Consider the following 26,718-nt stretch of genomic DNA (forward strand, 5'->3'; position numbering starts at 1 on the left):
TTTTTTGGGGCTTGGTTGCTTCTTTCACAATCTACTGTATGTTGATTGTTACTACTTACCTGCAACCCTAGGCATGGATCTTATTTATAGATCACATCTCTAAATAAGAGCCCATGTCAAAAGCCCAAAACCCTTATCCTAAACACACTACTCTAGCCCAACACTCTACATGGTATGTCATAATCTCATGAGGCCCATTAACGAGTCTCTTACTTGTTTAACCCAATACCCTTGTTGTGTGACCTCATAGGATCCATTCTATAAGGCTTTGGGCTATTTAACTAACCCAAAGATCAATTATCATATCTAGCACCAGATATTGACGACCCTATGAATGAACTTATTATCTCCATAATAGTGATCCTTGATATATCTTGTAATTGCACTTATCAAAGACATAATTCCTTCATTCTCCCACTTGTCTGAGACAAGTGCGCAATATTCAAATTCCTTAAGTTAATGTGTGTCGATTTTATAATATGATTGCATCTTATGTCGTGATCATATTAATCTATGAATCTTTTCTTGAAATCTGAGTTAGAATTACAAAACAAATGATTACTATGTAATCCATTTGAGCACGGCCATGCATTTTCTAAATACTACCTCCTCAAGGGGCCAAGACACATTCCTTATTTAAATAGGTAGACTCTATCCAATCTTGTGGCAACCAAAGCTCCCACTCTACTCAAGAAGTAACCGGGAAACATCCTTTATAATCTCCAGTTACGGCTAGACGTTTGAATGTACCACAGTTAAATCAATCATTGAATGGAATCAGTGTTCCACTCATGTCAAAGGAATCCACTAATGTATCTGGAAGCTCTATACTTGAACTTCAAAGTAGGTCTATAGTTCGATCATGCATCATTCATGCATATCCATGTGATTGACCGAGCATCACTACGCTCCTATAGCCCATGAAACTGCGCTGTCCAATCAATCTTAACATGCTAGTCCATTATTGGAAGTCATTTATGTCTAGTTTAATGATTTCGAACTAGGAACTTAAATAATATATGAATTTAGTTCACCTGTGGGGTTTCATTCAAAAGGTCATCAACCTAGTGAGCCCATCAATTCATAATTATTTTGGACATTTTATTTAATCTTGAAACCATGATTAAATAAGATTGAAACTTTGTTTCAATTGATAAACATAATTCTGCAAGATAATGTATTTACTTTTGTAATATGCTTTCTCAAAACATACACAACTAAAATTACATAACTTGCTTCAATCCAAAAACCTTAGTATGACTCTCATACCTTGGTCATGGAAGGGGTTCAGTAAGTATAGTTCATGAGACATTCTCATAAACATGAATTTTGCAATTTCTAAGTTTTATAATCATTTTCATCTCCATACACTAAGAATTTTCCTTCGCCCTTTCGCAAGGAACTTTGGAATTTCTAATTTGTATTCCAACGTTACATTGGATTTCGATTGAAATCTATCATCACTTGTTCTAAAACACGTGAATCAAATGGATGAGAATAGTCCACGACATGCATGATGCATCCTTTGCATATTGCATAAGGATAATCACTGAAAGTCTTAATTTCATCAACCTTTCTCAAGGTATTGAATCATTAAGCAACGTGGCATGTCACATGGGATTGAAACTCTTTTCAATATAATGTTGAACCTTATAAGAATCTTATCAATATAAGCTTCTTAACCAAAACTCAAACATCCTTCGAGACCTATCTATATAGATCTTAAATCCCAAATGTACTCATCTTTTTCTTCAAGATTTTCATACAAAATGCATTACCCACCACTTGACTCTTCAAGCAATGAATAATTGCTCTTTATACTAGACCAAGAAGATTTCATAGCTCCCACTAAACATCTTGTACATACAATACCATTTCTTCATTTTACGAAAACATCAAACGATTTGATTAACTCACAAAATTAGGAACATAACTCTCTGATGCTAACTTCAATCCATTATGGATCTTTTATGCATTCCTAGGATTATTGGATCTCCAAACTTTTGACTGTATCATATACAAATCTTATTTCATGAACAATTTCAAGAAAGTGTTCTGAAATCCATCTACCAAATCTTATAAGGTAGAAATCACTAAAGTGTCTTTAATAGATCTTTGCAACATGACTAATGTAAAGGTTTCATCGTAATCATAATCATACTATGAATTTTTTGAATCCATTAACAAGTCTTTGCTTTAGTTAGAAAACATTTTTCTTTCTTTTCTGCTTTGCTTACAATGGGTTTCACCCAATTTAGGCAAATTACTTAAGTGTCATACACTTGCTTACAGACTTAGAATCTATTTCAGATTTCATGGTTTTAAAACCACTTGGAGTTATGACTTGTCAAATCATCCTTATTACTTGCATAATCATCATGTTCCAAAATAAATATTTTATAACTCTTAGTCAATATGAAATCATATTTCTTTGGCTAAGTTTTACATATGCAAGTCATCATTGTGGGTTCTTATGCAACAATTGAAACTTATACAACAACTTTGTTTAGCTTTCAATGAGAAACGACAATTGAGGATGTGCACTTGGAATGTACTACCTTCGACACATGGTTATTAATCCCATTACATTTAATGAGACCACGCGTTGTCATTTGTAACATGAGGTGAATCATGCTAATATTTTTGCTGTTATTCGATAACTTCTCAAATTTCTTCGAGATTTTCGAAATCACTTTTCTTGAACTCTTTCAAGGCTCTCAAACTTTTCGAGATTCTTATACTCCCACTTGCCTTTTGAGGAGGCATATTTAGCATAGGGTGAACCAATCATGGTTTGAACCACGTTTGTTTGTTGCTTTTCTCAAACTCTTTTTAGATTTACACTACTCCCACTTGACCTTTTGGAACAATTTCCATAAGGGCACCTACTTGAGAAACAAACATTTTGTGCTAAGTATGGTTGTGTAGTAGTACCCCGTGCTCTATATAAGAATCGAATGTGCATCAAACGGTTTAATAAATGTTTTATTCCTTTCTTTGTAGAAAGATTTAATAAGAAGTTTTCTTATCCATATCACATATGAAGCCTTGCTACATTTTGATTTACCTATGTAGTTTTTGTTTAGTTTTGTAGCTTATCTTAAAAGTATATCCCTTGAACAATGGTTGGACGATAGGTAATTTACATCCATTATCAAAATCTATCTCATATAGATTGATAGCTTCCTTCATAAACACTTCACAAGGTTTGCTTTTGGAGTTTGTTGTAAAACGATTTTATAACTCTTGGATGTTTATCAATGTGTTGGCTTAAATTCTCATTATTACGATCATATCGCAATATTTCGAATGTGTTGCCAAGTACATGTCTTGACTTAAATTTTCACAATTACAATCATATTGTAATGTAATCATTTTCTTATCAAGTTGATACTGAACTTCATACTAAACATTTTGAACTTTTCATAATCTTCACTCTTATGCTTCAACCAAGCACAAGTAGTGATCGTATCACAAATGAAGTTTCATTGTCCATCTCTAGTCTTTGAACCTTTGGTTTTCTTACATCGATATGTATTCGACCTTGAGTTCTCATCATCATTTCTCTAAATGGTGACTTAGTCAAATTTTCAAATTAGAATGATAATTACATATATCAATGGATTCATAATCCAATGATATTGAAAGTCCATCCCTTTGGATCTTCCGCATGCAATTTTCATTTTCATTCGAATTAATTGACATATTAGAGATAACTTATATATATATATAGATATGGTTTAATTATTTCTATCATATAGAATTTTTAAACCTATTTAGCAATTCAAAACACATTATGACTCAATGAAGCATAGAATAACATTTATTCCACGTTTTTGAATCTTCGATGCTTAGTCATTACTAACATTGAATGGTGTTTTGATAATGGCAAGAATGAATAACATTTATTTAATTCTAGCCAATTTATTAATGGTGAAATACTGGTTCTACTTGTAAAGTTGCAACTTTTGCTTCCAGACTTGTAGATTCTACTTGTGAAGTAGCAACATTTGCTTCTAAACTTGTAGATTATTCCTCCGTTAGCTAATTTCTTCCTTTAGTTCAACCAAATTGTGCAATGAATGATCTAAACAAGACATCATATGTCCAAGAAGTAACAATATGCTAAATCAATTTCTATAATATAATTCTTAAATTGGAGCATTTCCATTCTTTTACCTTCCAACTATATGAGGTAGTATCTAATCAATTGGAATTGGTCCATTTAATTTGAAACATTTGTTGTTCATAACAACTTTTAGCATGTAAGTAGTTCTAGGTTTGAGAAGTAGCAACTTGTTTCCATTTCTTGGCCTATAACATCTTAATGCAGTCCTCATATATTCCTAAACCTTTCCCTTTGAGCCACTTAGAACATTTCTCTTAGGTTTAAAATGATACTTTGCTCAACTACTTTAAGCATTTTTCATGATTTTTCTAAGTCTATTATATCATTATTTATATTTGAGTTTAATCAAGTATTAAACTCTATATAAAGTAGATGAAGAATACTGTCATTTGATCAACTTTTGATCATAGATATTTCCAATCACTTTCTTATATTCAATCATATTGAGGATAAGAGATTTTATTGGATTTTTATACTTGTCTTTTGGAGGGTTTGTACCTCTCATCTCATTATATTCCTTGAAACATTTTTCAAAATGAAGATGTGTTGGCATCTTACTCAAACATTTTGAATAAAACCAACCTTAGACCTGTGACATGAATTTCTAAAACTTGCCTTTTAGAACAATCTTAGCAAAATTGGAATATAGGTTTATGGATTATCTTTTAAACTTTTTGAGAACGTTTCTCAACTTTATTTTCAATCGAGGAGATTATATATAATAATAAAATTAGAACGACATGTTACTTATAAGTAAACGCAAAATTCAATTATGTTTTATTAAATTTAAAGTACCAAAAGCGAATTAAATTGGTAACTTTAAAACACTCTATTCAATTTAAGTGATCCCAACTTGAATTAAGTGATTCCAAGATCCTTTATTTGTGCAATAATTGACCGGACTGAGGCCCTGCCATCAATCATTACATTTTCAAGGTGAGTAAACTCTTTACTGATTACAACTCTTGTAACTCTTGGTTGAATAATTAACCATCACATGTTTAATTATTACCCTTTGCTTCAAGGTTCTAAACTGATCTTTAGGTAACCTTGTTGAGTATAACAAATTAAAAGTGTAGAACGTGATCTACCCCCACTTCCCCAAGATATATTATGACGCTTTGCTGAGGCCGACCCATCATAAACGATCGAAGGTTTCGTCAGGTTTTTAATTGGAAAAGCTGCCTCAATATTACTGGGATCTAGATTTATTATGTTGTGATTAAATAGTACACTCTAGCGCATCATCACAAAACATCAATAAAATCAAACATGCATAAAATACTGAATGCATAAATAAGACATAGCATGGCCCCTAATCTTAAGAAAACTAATAAAGTAAATGCTCCCACTTGAATCATCATGGATCGCATCCACCTTGCTCCTTTGGGTCTTCACTTCATGGGCTTCTTGGATTAACTGCAACCTGTAATTCTACTCTATTCTATCTACTACTTAAATAAAATAAAATAAAATTACAAAATACTTTATCGGTACGTAGACCGTACTAAGATTACAAAAATACATCACGATGCGCAGATCGTATTTACCAATCTACTGGGCCATACTAGTCATTATATAGCAATAAAAAACATCATTTATTATAAAATTGCCATATAATAAATCACTCATCATGCTTTCCTAAACTACAACATCGAATGTTCACAATTAAGGAAACATGGCATCTAAATATCTCATATTTTAATTAATGTAATTAGATAATATCATATATTATTCATGATCATCAATAAAATATCATATATTCTAAATTAGTCATGAGATAGAATCAAATATTATTTTAATCTTAAAAGATAAATCATGATTATCCTCAAAGATTATTCTGACAAAGTTAGGAAATTCTATCCTAATTACTAGCCAATCACAATATTTTAAATCAATTATATCCAAAAATAATTATGGGATAATCACATTATTTAAATCAATTATTATCCTTTTGGAATATGCTCAGAATATCCTAATCATTTTTATCCATAATTAACCACTTTAGTTTAGGATAATTACCAATTTAACAACTTAAATATGGATGATATCAAATATAACAACTTTTGAATATTTGATTTTATCCTAAAATAAAAGATCTTATCCAAATAAAACCAATTTTATCTTTTAACAAAAAAGATCATACTTTCAAAATATTTTAACTTATCCAAAATAAAACTGATTTTATCCCAAAATAATTTTGTAATTATCTTGAAATATTTTCAAAACAGATTTTTCTTTTTTTGAAAAACCGTGCACCAGCCACCGTGGTGTGGCCAGCCTAAGCCGGCCACGGTGGCCGTACACCTTGCGGTGTACGCTGCTGAAGCAGCGGTGCAGCAGCAGCGGCAGCAGTGCCGCGCAGCCCTTGCACGGTGTTGCTGTCGCCGCCCTTGCTGTTCCGATGTCCTGCCCCACCTTACCCCTCCCTCCGGACCACCTGCAGCGGCAGCCGCGGTTGCCGCTGCTAAAATCCTTTTTTTTTTATTTTTTTTTTATCAATTTTAAACAACAATTTTTGTTAAATAAAATTCATGTGGTCCATGATAAATTAAAACATAACTTTTATGCTAATTCATCCAATTAAAATTAAATTCACAATCTAATTTTAAATCTAAGGTTCTTCATGAAAATAATCCCCAATTTAATTTAACTTTTAAATCAAATCATTGATCATGCAAAATTCATAATTTATACATGAAATCAACTAGATTAAAAACATGAAGTATGAAACAATCGAAATTATTCAAAACCAAAACACAAAATCAAAATTTTAGGGTTTAGGGTTTCGAAAAATTCGAATCTAGGGTTAGGGTTTTTGAAATTTTCGAGCATAATAGGGAAAAAATCGGATCTTTTCATGGCTATTTTGAGCATTATTAAATCACATTTAATCAATTCCAAGAGTTAAATCACATTTAATATAATAATTAACCCATAATTAAATATTCTCCCTCCCAATTGAATTAAAATTGTGGATTATCAAAGAATTATTGGCAATATGCGTAAATGCAATAGGCTAACTGATACCACTGTAGGAGTTTATAGGTACTGCGCAGCGGAAATAAACATGAATCATATTCATACAGTACCTAATCCAAGGATCTTTGCATAACACATAAAGAACACATAATTGTACCTTTGAAGCGTGATTCCACGTGCGATCGAGCAAGAACAAAGGGAGATAAAGAACCCCAAACGTGATTCCTCTACTTGGTCCACGGGCACAAGTTAAACCTCCACTAATGCTAGTTAGTCGTGATTGAACGCTTTAATCAACCTTCAACAGAGAAGAGAGACACGAGCTAACCACGAACCACCACGAGCGACCATGAGGGGCGCCGCACGTACGGACGTGAAGGGGAGAGAAGAGGGTCGTGAGTGAGGAGAGTGTTTAGGCCCTTTAGGGTATTTTGGGGCTTGGTTTCTTCTTTCACAATCTATTGTATGTTGATTGTTACTACTTACCTGCAACCCTAGGCATGGATCTTATTTATAGATCACATCTCTAAATAAGAGCCCATGTCAAAAGCCCAAAACCCTTATCCTAAACACACTACTCTAGCCCAACACTCTACATGGTATGTCATCTCATGAGGCCCATTAACGGGCTTCTTACTAGATTAAACCAATACCCTTGTTGTATGACCTCATAGGATCCATTCTATAAAGCTTTGGGCTATTTAACTAACCCAAAGATCAATTATCATATCAAGCACCAGATATTGACGACCCTATAGAATGAACTTATTATCTCCATAATAGTGATCCTTGATATATCTAGTAATTGCACTTATCGAAGACATAATTCCTTCAATATGACCCTTATATGTTGCCACAAATGTCCGTGGTACGCTTGAGGTCACGATATCGGTGCAAGTTTGGAACGGGTAAATTGACTGTTTAAAGGCATATTGGATGGTTCCACCCACTCAACTGGACTCCCGGAGGGTATTAAGAACCATGGTAAACATCTCGGAAATTTTTATTTCCGGGCGAAAAAAGGTCAAAAAATTCCAAAATTGAAGGCTATAATCCACGCTTTTTGAGGAATTTTGACTTTACGGGGCCCGGTGGCGAAAAGTCTTGAGACCCTAGGGCATACATCTTAGGGTCATATAATGACGTTTGGAACCCTATATGACCCTTTTATGTTGCGATAAATGTTCGCGGTAGGCTTGAGGTCACAATATCGGTGCAAATTTGGAACGGGTAAATTGACTGTTTAAAGGCGTATTGGATGGTTCCACCCAGTAAATTGTACTCCCGAAGGGTATTAGGAACCATGGTAAACATCACGGTAATTTTTATTTCCGAGCGATGAAAGGTCAAAAAATTCCGAAATTGAAGGATATAATCCACGCTTTTTGAGGAATTGTGAGGTTACGGGGCCCGGTGGCGAAAAGTCATGAGACCCTAGGGGGTACATCTTAGGGTTATATAATGACGTTTGGCACCATAAATGACCCTTATATGTTGGCACAAATGTCTGTGGTAGGCTTGAGGTCACGATATCGGTGCAAGTTTGGAACGGGTAAATTGACTGTTTAAAGGCATATTGGAAGATTCTACCCACTCAATTGGACTCCCGGAGGGTATTAGGAACCATGGTAAACACCTCGGAAATTTTTATTTCCGGGCAAAAAAAGGTCAAAAAATTCCAAAGTTGAAGGCTATCCACGCTTTTTGAGGAATTTTGAGGTTACGGGGCCCGATGGCGAAAAGTCTTGAGACCATAGGGGATACATCTTAGGGTCATATAATGACGTTTAGAACCATATATGACCCGTATATGTTGCCATAAATGTCCGTGGTGGGCTTGAGGTCACGATATCGGTGCAAGTTTTGAACGGGTGAATTGACTGTTTAAAGGCATATTGGATGGTTCCACCCACTCAATTGTACTCCCGGAGGGTATTAGGAACCATGGTAAACATCTGGGCAATTTTTATTTCCGGGCGAAAAGAGGTTAAAAAATTCCAAAATTGAAGGCTATATTCAACGCGTTTTGAGGAATTTTGAGGTTACGGGCCCGGTGGCGAAAAGTCATGAGACCCTAGGGGATACATCTTAGGGTCATATAATAACGTTTGGAACCATATATGATCCTTTTATGTTGCCATAAATGTCCGTGGTAGGCTTGAGGTCACAATATCGGTGCAAGTTTGGAACGAGTAAATTGACTGTTTAAAGGCATATTGGATGATTCTACCTACTCAATTGGACTCCCGGAGGGTATTAGGAACCATGGTAAACATCTCGGCAATTTTTATTTCCGGGCGAAAAAAGTTAAAAAAATTCCAAAATTGAAGGCTTTAATCCACGCTTTTTGAGGAATTTTGAGGTTACGGGTCCCGGTGGCAAAAAGTCTTGAGACCATAGGGGATACATCTTAAGGTCATATAATGACGTTTGGAACCATATATGACCCCTATATGTTGCCATAAATGTCCGTGGTAGGCTTGAGGTCACGATATCGGTGCAAGTTTGGAACGAGTAAATTGACTGTTTAAAGGCATATTGGATGATTCTACCTACTCAATTGGACTCCCGGAGGGTATTAGGAACCATGGTAAACATCTCGGCAATTTTTATTTCCGAGCGATGAAAGGTCAAAAAATTTCGAAATTGAAGGATATAATCCACGCTTTTTGAGGAATTGTGAGGTTACGGGGCCCGGTGGCGAAAAGTCATGAGACCCTAGGGGGTACATCTTAGGGTTATATAATGACGTTTGGCACCATATATGACCCTTATATGTTGGCACAAATGTCTGTGGTAGGCTTGAGGTCACGATATCGGTGCAAGTTTGGAATGGGTAAATTGACTGTTTAAAGGCATATTGGATGATTCTACCCACTCAATTGGACTCCCGGAGGGTATTAGGAACCATGGTAAACACCTCGGAAATTTTTATTTCCGGGCAAAAAAAGGTCAAAAAATTCCAAAGTTGAAGGCTATCCACGCTTTTTGAGGAATTTTGAGGTTACGGGGCCCGATGGCGAAAAGTCTTGAGACCATAGGGGATACATCTTAGGGTCATATAATGACGTTTAGAACCATATATGACCCGTATATGTTGCCATAAATGTCCGTGGTGGGCTTGAGGTCACGATATCGGTGCAAGTTTTGAACGGGTGAATTGACTGTTTAAAGGCATATTGGATGGTTCCACCCACTCAATTGTACTCCCGGAGGGTATTAGGAACCATGGTAAACATCTGGGCAATTTTTATTTCCGGGCGAAAAGAGGTTAAAAAATTCCAAAATTGAAGGCTATAATCAACGCGTTTTGAGGAATTTTGAGGTTACGGGCCCGGTGGCGAAAAGTCATGAGACCCTAGGGGATACATCTTAGGGTCATATAATAACGTTTGGAACCATATATGATCCTTTTATGTTGCCATAAATGTCCGTGGTAGGCTTGAGGTCACAATATCGGTGCAAGTTTGGAACGAGTAAATTGACTGTTTAAAGGCATATTGGATGATTCTACCTACTCAATTGGACTCCCGGAGAGTATTAGGAACCATGGTAAAAATCTCGGCAATTTTTATTTCCGGGCAAAAAAAGTTAAAAAAATTCCAAAATTGAAGGCTTTAATCCACGCTTTTTGAGGGATTTTGAGGTTACGGGTCCCGGTGGCAAAAAGTCTTGAGACCATAGGGGATACATCTTAAGGTCATATAATGACGTTTGGAACCATATATGACCCCTATATGTTGCCATAAATGTCCGTGGTAGGCTTGAGGTCACGATATCGGTGCAAGTTTGGAACGGGTAAATTGACTGTTTAAAGGCATATTGGATCGTTCCACCCACTCAATTGTACTCCCAGAGGATATTAGGAACCATGGTAAACATCTGGGCAATTTTTATTTCCGGGCGAAAAAAGGTCAAAAAATTCCAAAATTGAAGGCTATAATCCACGCGTTTTGAGGAATTTAAAGGTTACGGGGCCCGGTGGCGAAAAGTCTCGAAACCATAGGGGATACATCTTAGGGTCATATAATGACGTTTGGAACCATATATGACCCTTACACGTTGCCATAAATTTCCGTGGTAGGCTTGAGGTCACGATATCGGTGCAAGTTTGGAACGGGTAAATTGACTGTTTAAAGGCATATTAGATGGTTCCACCCACTCAATTGTACTCCCGGAGGGTTTTAGGAACCATGGTAAACTCACGGCAATTTTTATTTCCGAGCGAAAAAAGGTCAAAAAATTCCAAAATTGAAGGCTATAATCCATGCTTTTTGAGGAATTTTGAGGTTACGGAGACCGGTGGCGAATAGTCTTGAGACCCTAGGGGATACATCTTAGGGTCATATAATGACGTTTGGAACCATATATGACCCTTATATGTTGCCATAAATGTCCGTGGTAGGCTTGAGGTCACGATATCGGTGCAAGTTTGGAACGGGTAAATTGTCTGTTTAAAGGCATATTAGATGGTTCCACCCATTCAATTGGACTCCCGGAGGGTATTAGGAACCATGGTAAACATCTGGGCAATTTTTATTTCCGGGCGAAAAAAGGTCAAAAAATTCCAAAATTTAAGGCTATAATCCACGCTTTTTGAGGAAATTTGAGGTTACAAAGACCGGTGGCGAAAATTTTTGAGATCCTAGGGGATACAACTTAGTGTAACATAATGACGTTTGGAACCATATATGACCCTTATATGTTGCCACAAATGTCCGTGGTAGGCTTGAGGTCACGATATCGGTGCAAGTTTGGAACGGGTGAATTGACTGTTTAAAGGCATATTGGATGGTTCCACCCACTCAATTTGACTCCCGGAGGGTATTAGGAACGAACCATGGTAAACATCTCGGCAATTTTTATTTCCGGGCGAAAAAAGGTCAAAAAAATCCAAAATTGAAGACTATAATCCACACTTTTTGAGGAATTTTGAAGTTACGGGGCCCGGTGGCAAAAAAGTCTTGAGACCCTAGGGGATACACCTTAGCGTCATATAATGACATTTGGAACCATATATGACCCTTATATTTTGCCAAAAAAGTCCGTGGTAGGCTTGAGGTCACGATATCGGTGCAAGTTTAGAACGGGTAAATTGACTATTTAAAGGCATTTTGGACGGTTCCACCCACTCAATTGGACTCCCGGAGGGTATTAGGAACCATGGTAAACATCTGGACAATTTTTATTTCCGGTAGAAAAAACGTCAAAAAATTCCAAAATTAAAGGCTATAATCCACGCTTTTTGAGAAACTAGGGGGGTTTATGCGCGCTACGCGCGCGATGCTAGTTTGACGCTTAGCGTGTAATGCTCGTTTAGAGGTGAGGCAATGTGGGAAAATAACGTATTTGTTTTGCGTATATGTTATGATGTTGGATTGGAGGTTCGCATTGTTGTTTTAATTAAGTGATAATAATGTTGCTAAATGTAAAGTGTCACATAGGTTGTGTTATAAGTAAATATAGTATATTAGTTATTCAAAGGGATTAGTATTATTTTTAATTGTAGAATGTTTTTTAGTAGAAATGAAAAGGCTTGTAGGTTTGTAGACAATTGCATATTGATTGGGCTTTGGTTGTGAATTGGGATCATTATTGAAGGGACAAAAGTAGTGTTATGGTTACTATGTTTGTTAGTTGATATGTGTTGTGGAATTGGTTTGATCTACAATATGAGTTAGGCAATTTTTTTTTTTTTTAAATTTTGATACTTACAATGGCATTGGCTTAAAAAGCGCACGTATTTGATACTTTAAAATCACATCTAAGCTATAGTATATTTGATGAATTCAATAAACTAATCATACAAACGGAGGTCTATCTCTTTCTCTTTCTCTTCCTCTCTCCTAATTTAACTGCCTCGATATTTGTATGTGATCTTTCTTAATTGGTGTCTCACCTCTCTTAAGCCAATTGACCTTATTTTGATAAATGATTTTCTTTAGTGGATGTTTTCTCTTTTTCTCTCTTAAGATAGTTGGCTTGATTTTCTTAACTGATCTTTTATGTAATCTCTTTTTTCTCTAGCATTTTAGTAAATCTTTTTCCTAACCTAATTGTTTTTTCATAAGCTAATCGCCCTATCATTCTTAAGTGATTGACCTTTCTTAAGTTGTCTCTCTAACTCATTGTTTCTTCTCTCCCTTTCCTAGGCTAATTTCCCTAAGATTTTCTCCTAAACTAATTGTTTATAATTGCCCTAGTTTCTTAAGTTATCTTTCTTTATTTAGTGACCTTTTTTCTTGAGTGATCTTTCTTTTTCATGAGTGATTTTTCTTTCTTAAGTGGTCTCTCTCACTAATGGTTTCTTTCTTTACTCTCCTAAACTAATTGACCTAAGATTCTCACCTAAAATAATTTCCTTGAGTTCTAAGCTATCTTTTTTTCCTTTAGTGATCTTTCTTCTTGAGTCATTTTTCTTCGTAACTGATATTTCTTAAGTTGCTTTCTTTCTTTTTAACATTTTAGTAACAATTTTTTCTTAAGCTATTTCTTTTTTTTTCATAAGTAATCTTTCAAGTGGTTTCCCTCTTTTTGTTAAGTGAGATTTCTAAAGTGGTCTCTCTCAAATGATTTTTCTTAAATGGTCTCTCTCTCTCTGTCTCTCTAGTCAGTCACTTCCTAAGTTAGTTGCCCTAATTTTAATTTCTTAAGTGGTTTTTCCGTAGTGGTCTCTCTCTATTTTACTTTTTCTATCTCTTTCACTAATTTTAGTAACCTTTTTTCTAAGCTAATTGTTTTTTCTTAACGTACTTGTCTTAATTTTCTCAAGTGATCTTTTCTTATAAGTGCCCAATTTCTCTCTCTCTCTCTCTCTCTCTCTCTCTCTCTCTCTCTCTCTCTCTCTCTCTCTCTCTCTCTCTCTAGTAGGTCGCTTCCTAAGCTAATTACAGTGATTTTAATTTTAAGTGGTTTTTCCTTAGTAGTCTTTCTTGCTAGAAATCTCTCTCTCTCTCCTTCTCTCATTTAAGCTGATTGTGTTTTCCTAAGCTAATTGCCTCAATTTCCTAAGTGATCTTTTTAAGAGGATCCTCTCTCTCTCTCTCTCTCTCTCTCTCTCTCTCTCTCTCTCTCTCTCTCTCTCTCTCTTATAAGCTAATTGCCTCGATTTTTGTGTATGATCTTTATTAATTGGTCTCTCACCTCTCCAAAGCCAAGTGACCTTACTTTCAAAAATGATAATTCTTAAGTGGTTGTTTTCTCTTTTTATCTCTTAAGATAGTTGCCTTGGTTTTCTTAAGTGATCTTTTATGTACTATCTTTTTTCTCTCGCATTTTAGTAAGTCTTTTTCCTAAACTAATGTGTTTTCATAAGCTAATCATCCTAATAGGTGATGGACCATTATTAAGTTGTTTCTCTCACTCATGGTTTCTTTCTCTCCCTCTCCTAAGCTAATTGTTCTAAGTTTTATCCAAAACTATTTATTTATAATTACCCTAGTTTCTTAGGTTATCTTTCTTTCTTTAGTTATCTTTTTTCTTGAGTGATCTTTCTTTTCCTTGAGTGAGTTTTCTTTCTTAAGTGGTCTCGCTTACTAATGGTTTCTTTCTTTTCCTCTCCTAAGGTAGTAGCCCTAAGTTTCTCACCTAAACTAATTGCCTTGATTTCTTTTTCTTCTTGAGGGATTTTTATGCTTAGTTATTTCTTCTTAAGTGGTCTCTCTTTCTTTCTAGCATTTTAGTAACTCTAGTAGGTCGCAACCTAAGCTAATTCCACTTATTTTAATTTCTTAAATGGTTTTTCCTCAATGGTCTCTCTCTCTCTCTCTCTCTCTCTTTCTTTCTCTCTCTCTCTCTCTCTCTCCCCCCTAAGTTAATTGTCTCGATTTTTGTATCTAATCTTTCTTAATTAGTGTCTCACCTCTCCAAAGCCAATTGACCTTATTTTCATAAATGATTTTTCTTTAGTCGATGTTTTCTCTTTTTCTCTCTTAAGATAGTTGCCTTGATTTTCCTAAGATATCTTTTATGTAGTCTCTTTTTTTCTCTAGTATTTGAGTAAATCTTTTCCTAATCTAATTATATTTTTATAAGCTAATTGCCCTTTTCTTAGGTGATAGACCTTTCTTAAGTTGTCTCTTTAACTCATTGTTTCTTCTCTCCCTTTCCTAGGCTTATTTCCCTAGTTTAAACTAATTTTTTTATAATTGCCCTAGTTTCTTAAGTTATCTATCTTTCTTTAGTAACCTTTTTTCTTGAGTGATCTTTCTTTTTCTTGAGTGATTTTTCTTTCTAAAGTGATCTCTCTCACTAATGGTCTCTTTCTTTTACTCTCCTCAACTAATTGCCTTAATATTCTCACCTAAACTAATTTCCCCGAGTTCTAAGCTATCTTTTTTTTCTTTTAGTGATCTTTCTTCTTGAGTCATTTTTCTTCTTAATTGATATTTCCTATGTGACTCTCTTTCTTTTTAGCATTGTAGTAAAAAAAAATTTCCTAAGCTAATTTTTCTTAGTAATCTTACAAATGGTTTCCCTCTTTTTATTAAGTGATTTTTCTTAAATGGTCTCTCTCATATGATTTTTCTTAAATGGTCTCTCTCTATCTAGTAAGTCACTTCCTAAGCTAGTTGCCCTGATTTCAATTTCTTAAGTGGGTTTTCTTTATTGGTCTCTCTCTCTCTATTTTCTCTCTCTATCTCTCTCTCTAATTTTATAACCCTTTTTCTAAGCTAATTTTTTTTTTCTTAAGCTAATTGCTTCAATTTGCTCAAGTGGTCTTTATTATAAGTGCCCATTCTCTCTCTCTCTCTCTCCCCCCCCCCCTAAGTTGATTGCCTCGATTTGTGTATGTGATCTTTCCTAATTTGTGTGTCACCTCTCCAAAGTCAATTGACCTTATTTTCATAAATGATTTTTCTTAAGTGGCATCTTTCTCTTTTTCTCTCTTAAGGTAATTGCCTTGATTTTCTTAAGTGATCTTTTATGTTGTCTCTTTTGCTATCGCATTTTAGTAAGCTTTTTCCCTAAGATAATTACGTTTTTTTTAAGCTAATCAACCTAACTTTCTTAGGTGATGGACCTTTCTTTAGTTCTCTCTCTCACTCATGGTTTCTTTCTCTCCCTCTCGTAAGCTAACTACCCTATATTTCTCTCCTTAACTAATTGTCCTTAATTGCCCTAAGTTCCTCCTAAACTAATTGTCTTGATTTTTTAAAGTTATCGTTCTTTTTTTTTAGTGATCTTTCTTCTTGAGTGATGTTTTTATAAGTAATCTTTCAAGATGCTTCCCTCGTTTTATTAAGTGATTTTTCTAAAGTGGTCTCTCTTAAATGATTTTTCGTAAATGCTCTCTCTCCCTTTCTCTCTTTTTCAAGGGAGGATTTTTCGTAATTGATCTCTCTCTCTCTAGTAGGTCGCTTCCTAAGCTAATTGCAGTGATTTTAACCTATTAAGCGGTTTTTCCTTAGTGGTCTTTCTTGCTAGTGTGCTCTCTCTCTCTCTCTCTCTCTTTAATTTAAGTAACTGTTTTTCTAAGCTAATTGTGTTTCCTAAGCTAATTGCCTCATTTTCCTTAAGTGATATTTCTTTAGATGACTCTTTCTCTCTCTCTCTCTTTCTCTCTTATAAGCTAATTGCCTCGATTTTTGCGTATGATCTTTATTAATTGATATCGCACCTCTCCAAAGCCAATTGACCTTATTTTCAAAAATGATTTTTTTAATTGATTGTCACCTATAATATCACCTCACCATGTAAGTCTTACTACTTAACAATGTTGTTATTTATTAATTCCTTTACTTTTTTCTTTTTCCAAGTCCACACTTCATCAGAGAATAGAGCGTGATCACAAGAGTAATCTTCTCCCTACAATGTCAATCATCTGTTAAGATGAACAAAAAATGAAATCGAGCCTTTGCTGCTTTAAAGCTGCTACAACACAGATGTTGCTGCTATATGGTACTGCCGCAACGATGTTGTTGCTGCAGTGGTGCTGCCGCAATGCTGCTGTTGCTACAGTGCTGCAACAAGGCAGATTTTGCTGCAGCAGTGCTGCCGCAACGCTACTATTGCTGCTGTGGGGCTGCCGCAACGTTGCTGTGGTGCTGCCGCAACGCTGCTGTTGCTACTCTGTGCTGCAATAGTTTTTAGAGATGTTTCCATGTGTAGCAGCGTATTCACTAAGCTTAATGCGTGACATCTGATATGTAAACGATTTACATTGCAAGCATAGGAAGCATACATTATTATTAATGTCAAATTTCTCCAATTGACAAAGAACAAACATGCATTACATATCAAACCATTTAATGTTCAAATCCAACAACATCATAACAAGAAATGTACTATTTTTCTCTTGAAATAAGAACATTAAACAAAGTAATGAAGTATAGAAAATCATTTACTAATTATTTAGGTGGGTAACCTTAATGAAGTCACCCGTGTTTGGCCTACCACCTGTTGTATCAACGATATGATGCTAATTTACAAAATTCTAGCATATACCTTCTATTGAATTTCATAAATGCTGCAAAATTAATAAATAAAAAAAAGGAAAGAAAGAAACATGTAGGATGTAGTACTATACAATGGCATAAAATCTGAAAGAACCTCCTGAATCAAATTATCAAAAAGAGAGTTTCATCTAATCGAAATCACAAAGCTAGTCCGGCATAGATCTTCAAATCATCTTCGCAGTCAGGGTTGCCTTCATAATACTTAGGATGGCTCTCAACCATTTTAGCTACATCCTTAAACAATGCAGTAAGAGGGAGAGAAGGGAAGTCATAAACTTGCTTCTGAGGTTTAATTTGAGCCAGTGATGCCATTGTTGTTGCACCTGATTCCTCTAAATGAGATATAGTGTTTCTCACATTGATGAACCAATCAAATCAAAATCAGCTGTATGTAAACTCCTATCTTTAAGCTACATTGTTGTCTTGAGGTGTGGCAATGTGGGGTTTCAGGGTGTAATTGTTCGACAGGAGAAGGTTCAAGTTGCATTTCTTCTGATTGTTGAGCCGCCTCCCTTTCGTTTCACTGGTGCTGCTCCATTCTTGCGATGTCAGCTATGCCTAGAAAAATGTAAAATGGAGGAAAAGAGTGATAAAACTTAAGTTGACCATTTTTTTATAAATTCTGACAGCTAGAAAAGGAAGAGGTGCTAATTTTAGAAGGAATAGATACCAGCAATGGAGATGTGATACGTTTTTCCACAGCAAGCACAACACCTTGGTCTTTATCCCAACCGCAGTAGAACCCAGCTGACTTTTGGAAGACAATGGAGTTCCAAGTTAGCTATAAAAATCCTCTAAACCCCCCACCCCCACAACCCCCCACCCCACCCCAACACACACACACACACACACAAAAAGTAAGTAAAATAAAATATCACACATAGCACGGAAGCTGTAAAAATGAATAGCATACCTTGATAGCCTCAATAGCATACTCAACCTGAAACCTTGATTGTGGTAGAAACCATAACTAAAACTACACAATGTGAACATCGCTATTAGTGCCCCTTGATGACTATAACCCATGGCAAAGTTTAAACAACAATGTTATTCGATGTTCACTGTTCAAATAAATAAAAAAGTAGTACTGAGCCAATGATGAAATCTATACGTATATATTCTATTGAGAACTCAAATGACCTGCTTAAACATATCGTATAGAGAAGTGGCATAAATCAGCGTCATTGCTTCAGCTCTTATAGATTTGGTTTCTTCTATAGGATTATAGTAGATTTGAGCTTGCGAACCCAACAATATCTGAGGAAATTTAAGATAATTTAGAGTAAAATTTGACAGTCTACAGCTCAATTGCATCAAATTGAAAAAAACTCTATAACCCAAAAATATTCTACTCAATATACTAACCTTAAATTGACTAAACTGATGAGTAATAGATTAAACCAAGAGGAAGGATTGCGAAAATCTTTCTATCACAATGTCTCAAAAAATTTCATTTGACTTTCATTTCATACATCAGAAAGTTTATTGTATACTTTGCATCTAACAGGTCTAATTGGAGAAATCTTGAGCCATATTACAGAAGGTGCGCATGATGTTACCTGCAACATCTAGCAACTACAAATACACGTTTGCTCCATCAACAAGACACTACAAAACATACCAGATTAAGGTTTACCATAATGTCATAAAGCACATGGTAATTAAACGATCAAAATAAAGTGAAATAAAATAATAAATTATCATGCTGAATTGCTGTCGTATTACAACTAATATATGATAATGTTTCATCAAATCAGCAATACAATCAGTCACTACTGCTTGTCATTAATTAATTTTTTCATCTGATTATTGATTAATTAAAGAGATATTTTATGAAAAATAAAATCTGAAATCAATTTTTATAATTTAATTTGGACAATATTGCCTCCAATTTCTATTGTTGACCGCTAAGTTACATTCTACAATGTAATAAAATGTTAAAACCAGTAGCAAGAAAGAAGCAGAAAAAGGGATCCTACTACATTCAGATATAGGAGAAATGTATACAATTACTTTGAGCAAGAAGCAGAAGTTAGGAAGGCATTCTAGTAATTTGAATGAGAGTCCCACAAAAAAGGCCTGAGAATATATTTATATATGACATGAAACCCAGCCATTCCAGCAACAAAAAACTATATACTATGCATACTCACCTTATCTATTTCACCTAACTTGTTGATAATCCTAGCCTTGTGCTCATCTGACAAAAAAAAGTATACTGATCTAAAATCAAACAAATGAGGGAAGGCTACCTGGACCAGTTGTAGGAACGGTAAGAAATGCGGGTCTTGCGAATTAGCGACCCATTGAAAACTGAAGGACGACTCTATCCCTATCAATAACTGTCTCTAATATTAAATGAGCAGCATGAATTAATCAGATATTGTATACTTACTCTATTCAGCTGAAGTGGCAAATGCACCAGTTTTACGAGCAACAATTTCTAAGAAACCAACACAATCAATTGAAACATGTTTCCTTGTACATTAGGTCCAGGGAAACCCTCTTTTCTTTTATAAGCTCTATGCCTCTATGTACTTATGTCTAGCTTTCAACAAAGCTGATACATTTTAAGCATATCAGAAGTAAGATAAGCCACATGAACTCTGTTTAGGCGCATCAGTTTCTGATGAGCTGTACATTAACGTGCCTCCTCCACTATGTCAGCTTCCCCGCCAAAAAACACAAACCTAGGTGGCCTGATGCCTGCCCTCACACACATACGCACTGTGCTTAGCCAAGCCTACCAATACATTAGTGGGTCTTGGTAGATAAAGTCAGTCAGTTATCTAATTTAGAAGAGCCTGTAAAGCAATGCAAACTTAGCTCGGTTCTGAAGCGATAATCTGTAACCGGCAAAAAAAATGCTTTCATAACTAAGCAAAGGAGAGGTAAATCAGTAGGGAAGAAAAGACTTTCTAAAGGAAAATGCAGGAACATTTTCTGCACAGAACACACTAAACACCTAAGCCATGGGTAACAAAAGAAACAAGAATTCAGCGAAGTGCATGCGTCCACCAAAGCACCTTACCCCAAAAAAACTGTTGCATACAAAGGGCAAAAATTACAAGTGCGTCCAATTAACGCAACAAATTCATCAAAATGAAACACTGTTAAATCAACACCAAAATTAACCCAATCCAAACACCTGAAATCTTTCTCGTTAGCTCTAAAAAACACAGAAGAAAAGTGAGAATATTCCTCAGGCCAGCAAACAAAGGATAAATCGTCACTTCTCTTTGGTTACAAAAAATAAAGGGCGTTATTTCCTTGCTCAAAATTTAGAAAAGTTATACATTTCAAATGTAAAAGATATGATCCTGAATCAGATAAAATACAAAACTTGTACACAATAAGGGTCAACAATAATGAGCAGTGTTTTAAAGGCAAATAGAACACTTTAAAGAATGCCTAAACCCACATAAATACCCCCAAAATTAAGCAAACAGTCGTCCAACATTTTAAAACAAAATCAATTTTCCAACTTCACTAACTAAAATTGGCTTAATCAATAGTTCAATACAATAAGTCAATAATAAAGCAAAAACAACAGTTCCTTCATCTGGGTATTTAAGATCAACAACAAAGAAATGAACACAATTGAAATCTGAGGAAAATTTTACCATTTGGAGCCTTTAAACCTCTTATCGAAGAAAGAATCAAGCATCGACATGATCAGATAAATAAATCGAGCTCAACCAAAGACTACCAACCCTTGTAATTCTTTGCCAAATTTTACCGTTCAGGAAAACACAGCTGAAATGAAGAGAAGAGGAATTACCTTGATTCGAAGAGGAGAAATAAGGTGGGTTGATGATTTATTTGAGGATAAATGAAAGAAAATAGAGAAGCGGCTGCTCAGATCCGCCACCATTTCAACACCACCAAAAAAAATTGCCAAACAAAAACCCACCCTAAATCACCACAGATCGAAAATTTAAGTTAATTTCGGAATTAATAAACCAAAAGAAATTTAAAACCCTATAACTAAAAATAAATCAATTCCAGATCATAGAAAAAGGAGAAGAAATTAATGTGAAATACAAAAATTCACAATCAATCCATCTTACCTTAGCTTCAATGGTCGATAGAAAGGTCAGAGCACGCTTCAATGGAAAAATCGGAGTAAGCTTCAATGGAAGACTGAAAGTGGAAGGAAAATAGAAGAGGAAAAAGAAAGAGAGTAGGAAGAGAGAGAATTGGTTTGGGATATGGCTTAAATTTTAAGAGAGAGAATTAGTTTGACCTCAATAAGTTCAGAATCTCTCACATTTACTCAGCAGCATTTTCACAAACACTTGGTGTACATCTTAAAAAATGCATGACTCCTCTCCTCTTTTTCACCTATAACTATTTTCATCTTCATCTCATATTCTCATCTAAATTAGTTTGTAAGATTTGAATCTTCATCTCACCTATAATTTTCTGGGTAAAAAGATTTGAATCTTCATTTCACCAATAATTAATTTCTGTATATAATTATTTGAAGCTTCTACCTCTCATTGTAATACAAGACATAAATAGATAGAAATAGAACATACATCAGTAATGGAGCAATTAAACTTAAAGGATGAATTTTTGTCACATTTTCTATGTGGCATTTTCATAATCAGTTGGTATACATGTAAAAATTAGGTACTTCTTTTTCCTCCATTGGATAACTTTCTAAGCAATAACAAAGATTAATAGATGGATAGAGAACAAACCTCAGAAACCTGGAGAGCGGCTAATGATGTAGCCTCCATAAAGGCTGATTGTGTGCCACCATTATTAGTTCGAATTTCACAAAAAAAATTGCATAACTGATCTTGTTTCTCAATAAATCAAAGTGAAATTCCATCAATTCCACAAAACACAAACATCAACAACATTCAATTAGACAACAACTCCAGTATAATATAGAAATGCTAATTATAAATAACTTCAACTCAATCACTGCCACAAAAACATAAATGCTGAACAACAAAACCCCAAATTTCAATCAGAATACAACACATAATAATAAATTCCACCCACCCAACATTCAAAATTGAGTAAATATTGTTGTAATTGTACCTTAAATTGCATAATTGATCTTGTTTCTCAATAAATAAAAGTGAAATTCCATCAATTCCACAAAACACAAACATCAAGAAAACTCGCATTCTCGGCACCAACCCAGAAAACTCCAGCAACTACAATAGCATTCCTACCCAACTGAAATTCACCACTTCAATTAACAGTTATTGAACACCCAGCAAAAGGGCAACTAATAATCACACCAGAATCAATCTCTAAATTGCCACTCCCTTTTATATACAAATCATTTGATAATTCTAAGCTAGAATTAAGCTTACAAACACTCTCAAGCGATCCAAAACCCCTAAGATCACCTTCACACGACGCCGAAGGCGGTAACGGCGGAAGCACCGGAGGTGGCGGCGTTGGAGGAGAGTAATCCCCATGAAATTGATACGAATTCTCAACCCCACTTCCAATAATCGAAAACCCATCATCATCATCATCATCATAAATTGAATCAATTGCAAAAGTATAATTCAAATTCAACCCAACTATAATAGTCATTAAACCCACAAAAATTCCCAAATCTCTGCATATTCTCGACATTATAGTTCATGTAACTGACAAAAATTGAAGCCCCAGAAACAAAATCAGAGTAAACCCTAATCAGAAACAATGATCAATTAGAATTGATAATAAATTAGCAATGCATTCATACAAATCTTATAAAAGTTTGCAATTATCCTATACAATCTTGCAACTAAATTCAGCTAGAGCAGATTGTAGTATCCCACCACGTGCCAGATACATGCAAGCATTTAGTCAGAACTAATTTCTCATCCACCACGTGGTAGGCACATGCAAACACTTTTGAGGGCAATATAGTCACGCCACTGTAGATAAGGATTTTCCAACACAAAATACAGGGGCAAATTCGACCGTGCATTGTTCATAAGGAAATCCCTCATTTCAGCAGTTTTTCTTATTTGTGATCCCCGGCTTTTATAGGGCAGGGATTTTGAGGTTACGGGGCCCGGTTGCGAAAAGTCTTGAGACCCTAGGGGATACATCTTAGGGTGATATAATGACGTTTGGAACCATATATCACCCTTATATGTTTCCATAAATGTCCGTGGTAGAATTGAGGTCACGATATCGGTGCATGTTTGGAACGGGTAAATTGACTGTTTAAAGGCATATTGGATGGTTCCACCCACTCAATTGGACTCCCGGAGGGTATTAGGAACCATGGTAAACATCTAGGCAATTTTTATTTCCGGGCGAAAAAAGGTCAAAAAATTCCAAAATTGAAGGCTATAATCCACGCTTTTTGAGGAATTTTGAAGTTACGGGGCCCGGTGGCGAAAAGTCTTGAGACCCTAAGGGATACATCTTAGGGTCATATAATGACATTTGGAACCATATATGACCCTTATGTGTTTTCATAAATGTCCGTGGTAGACTTGAGGTCACAATATCGGTGCAAGTTTGGAACGGGTAAATTGACTGTTTAAAGGAATATTTGATGGTTCCAGCCACTCAATTGGACTCCCGGAGGATATTAGGAACCATGGTAAACATGTCGGCAATTTTTATTTCGGGGCGAAAAAAGGTAAAAATATTCCAAAATTGAAGGCTATAATCCACGCTTTTTGAGGAATTTTGAAGTTACAGGGCCCGGTGGCGAAAAGTCTTGAGACCCTAGGGGATACATCTTAGGTTAATACAATGACGTTTGGAACCATATATAACCCTTATATGTTGCCATAAATGTCCGTGGTAGGCTTGAGGTCGCGATATCGGTGCAAGTTTGGAACAGGTAAATTGACTGTTTAAAGGCATATTAGATGGTTCCACCCACTCAATTGGACTCTCGGAGGGTATTAGGAACCATGGTAACATCTCGGCAATTTTTATTTCCGAGCGAAAAAAGGTCAAAAACTTCCAAAATTGAAAGCTATAATCCTCGCTTTTTTAGGAATTTTGAGGTTACGGGGCCTGGTGGCGAAAAGTTTTGAGACTCTAGGGGATACAACTTAGGGTCACATAATGATGTTTGGAACCATATATTACCCTTATATGTTGCCACAAATGTCCGTGGTAGGTTTGAGGTCACGATATCGGTGCAAGTTCGGAATGGGTAAATTGACTGTTTAAAGGCATATTAGATGGTTCCACCCACTCAATTGGACTCCCGGAGGGTATTAAGAAGCATGGTCAACATCTCGGAAATTTTTATTTCCGGGCCAAAAAAAGGTAAAAAACTTCCAAAATTAAAGGCTATAATCCACGCTTTTTGAGGAATTTTGAGGTTACGGGGCCCGGTGGCGAAAAGTCTTGAGACCCTAGGGGATACATCTTAGGGTCATACAATGTTGTTTGGAACCATATATGACCCTTATATGTTGCCACAAATGTCCGTAGTGGGCTTGAGTTCACGACATCGATGCAAGTTTGGAACGGGTAAATTGAATGTTTAAAGGCATATTGGATGGTTCCACCCACTCAATTGGACTCCCAGAGGGTATTTGGAACCATGGTAAACATCTCGACAATTTTTTTTTAATGGAGAAAAAAGGTCAAAAAATTCCAAAATTGAAGTTTATAATCCACGCTTTTTGAGGAATTTTGAGATTACGGGGCCCGGTGGCGAAAAGTCTTGAGACCCTAGGGGATACATCTTAGGGTCATATAATAACGTTTGGAACCATATTAGACCCTTATATGTTGCCATAAATGTCCGTGGTAGGCTTGAGGTCATGATTTCGGTGCAAGTTTGGAACGAGTAAATTGACTGTTTAAAGGCATATTGGATGGTTCCACCCACTCAATTGAACTCCCGGAGGGTATTAGGAACCATGGTTAACATCTCGATAATTTTTATTTCCGGGCGAAAAAAGGTCAAAAAATTCCAAAATTGAAGGCTATAATCCACGCTTTTTGAGGAATTTTGAAGTTACGGGGCCCGGTGGCAAAAAGTTTTGAGACCCTAAGAGATACATCTTAGGGTCATATAATGACATTTGGAACCATATATGACCCTTATGTGTTTTCATAAATTTCCGTGGTAGGCTTGAGGTCACAATATCGGTGCAAGTTTGGAACGGGTAAATTGACTGTTTAAAGGAATATTTGATGGTTCCAGCCACTCAATTGGACTCCCGGAGGGTATTAGGAACCATGGTAAACATGTCGGCAATTTTTATTTCGGGGCGAAAAAAGGTAAAAAAATTCCAAAATTGAAGGCTATAATCCACGCTTTTTGAGGAATTTTGAAGTTACAGGGCCCGGTGGCGAAAAGTCTTGAGACCCTAGGGGATACATCTTAGGTTAATACAATGACGTTTGGAACCATATATAACCCTTATATGTTGCCATAAATGTCCGTGGTAGGCTTGAGGTCGCGATATCGGTGCAAGTTTGGAACAGGTAAATTGACTGTTTAAAGGCATATTAGATGGTTCCACCCACTCAATTGGACTCTCGGAGGGTATTAGGAACCATGGTAACATCTCGGCAATTTTTATTTCCGAGCGAAAAAAGGTCAAAAACTTCCAAAATTGAAAGCTATAATCCTCGCTTTTTTAGGAATTTTGAGGTTACGGGGCCTGGTGGCGAAAAGTTTTGAGACTCTAAGGGATACAACTTAGGGTCACATAATGATGTTTGGAACCATATATTACCCTTATATGTTGCCACAAATGTCCGTGGTAGGCTTGAGGTCATGATTTCGGTGCAAGTTTGGAACGGGTAAATTGACTGTTTAAAGGCATATTGGATGGTTCCACCCACTCAATTGAACTCCCGGAGGGTATTAGGAACCATGGTTAACATCTCGATAATTTTTATTTCCGGGCGAAAAAAGGTCAAAAAATTCCAAAATTGAAGGCTATAATCCACGCTTTTTGAGGAATTTTGAAGTTACGGGGCCCGGTGGCGAAAAGTCTTGAGACCCTAAGAGATACATCTTAGGGTCATATAATGACATTTGGAACCATATATGACCCTTATGTGTTTTCATAAATTTCCGTGGTAGGCTTGAGGTCACAATATCGGTGCAAGTTTGGAACGGGTAAATTGACTGTTTAAAGGAATATTTGATGGTTCCAGCCACTAAATTGGACTCGCGGAGGGTATTAAGAACCATGG

The 26,718-nt window shown here is 35.8% G+C and overlaps 1 long non-coding RNA gene across 3 annotated transcripts; it reads right to left on the reverse strand.

Annotated features, from left to right (window-relative positions):
* Nucleotides 1-17,477: 17,477 nt before the first annotated feature.
* LOC145615043 (uncharacterized) lies at nt 17,478-23,330 on the reverse strand. Of its 3 annotated transcripts, XR_014107208.1 has the most exons (7): nt 21,639-23,330; nt 19,722-21,482; nt 19,128-19,176; nt 18,709-18,825; nt 18,482-18,544; nt 18,239-18,319; nt 17,478-18,126 (listed from the first exon to the last, which is right to left on the reverse strand). It is a non-coding gene; the product is annotated as an uncharacterized LOC145615043 (long non-coding RNA). The 3 variants fall into 3 exon arrangements; XR_014107207.1 differs by having other exon boundaries at nt 19,128-21,482; XR_014107209.1 differs by lacking the exons at nt 19,128-19,176; nt 19,722-21,482; nt 21,639-23,330 and adding an exon at nt 18,934-19,115.
* Nucleotides 23,331-26,718: the final 3,388 nt, after the last annotated feature.

The sequence above is a fragment of the Chenopodium album genome, chromosome 25, assembly GCF_948465745.1.
Source record: "Chenopodium album chromosome 25, dcCheAlbu1.1, whole genome shotgun sequence".
Lineage (NCBI taxonomy): Eukaryota > Viridiplantae > Streptophyta > Magnoliopsida > Caryophyllales > Amaranthaceae > Chenopodium > Chenopodium album.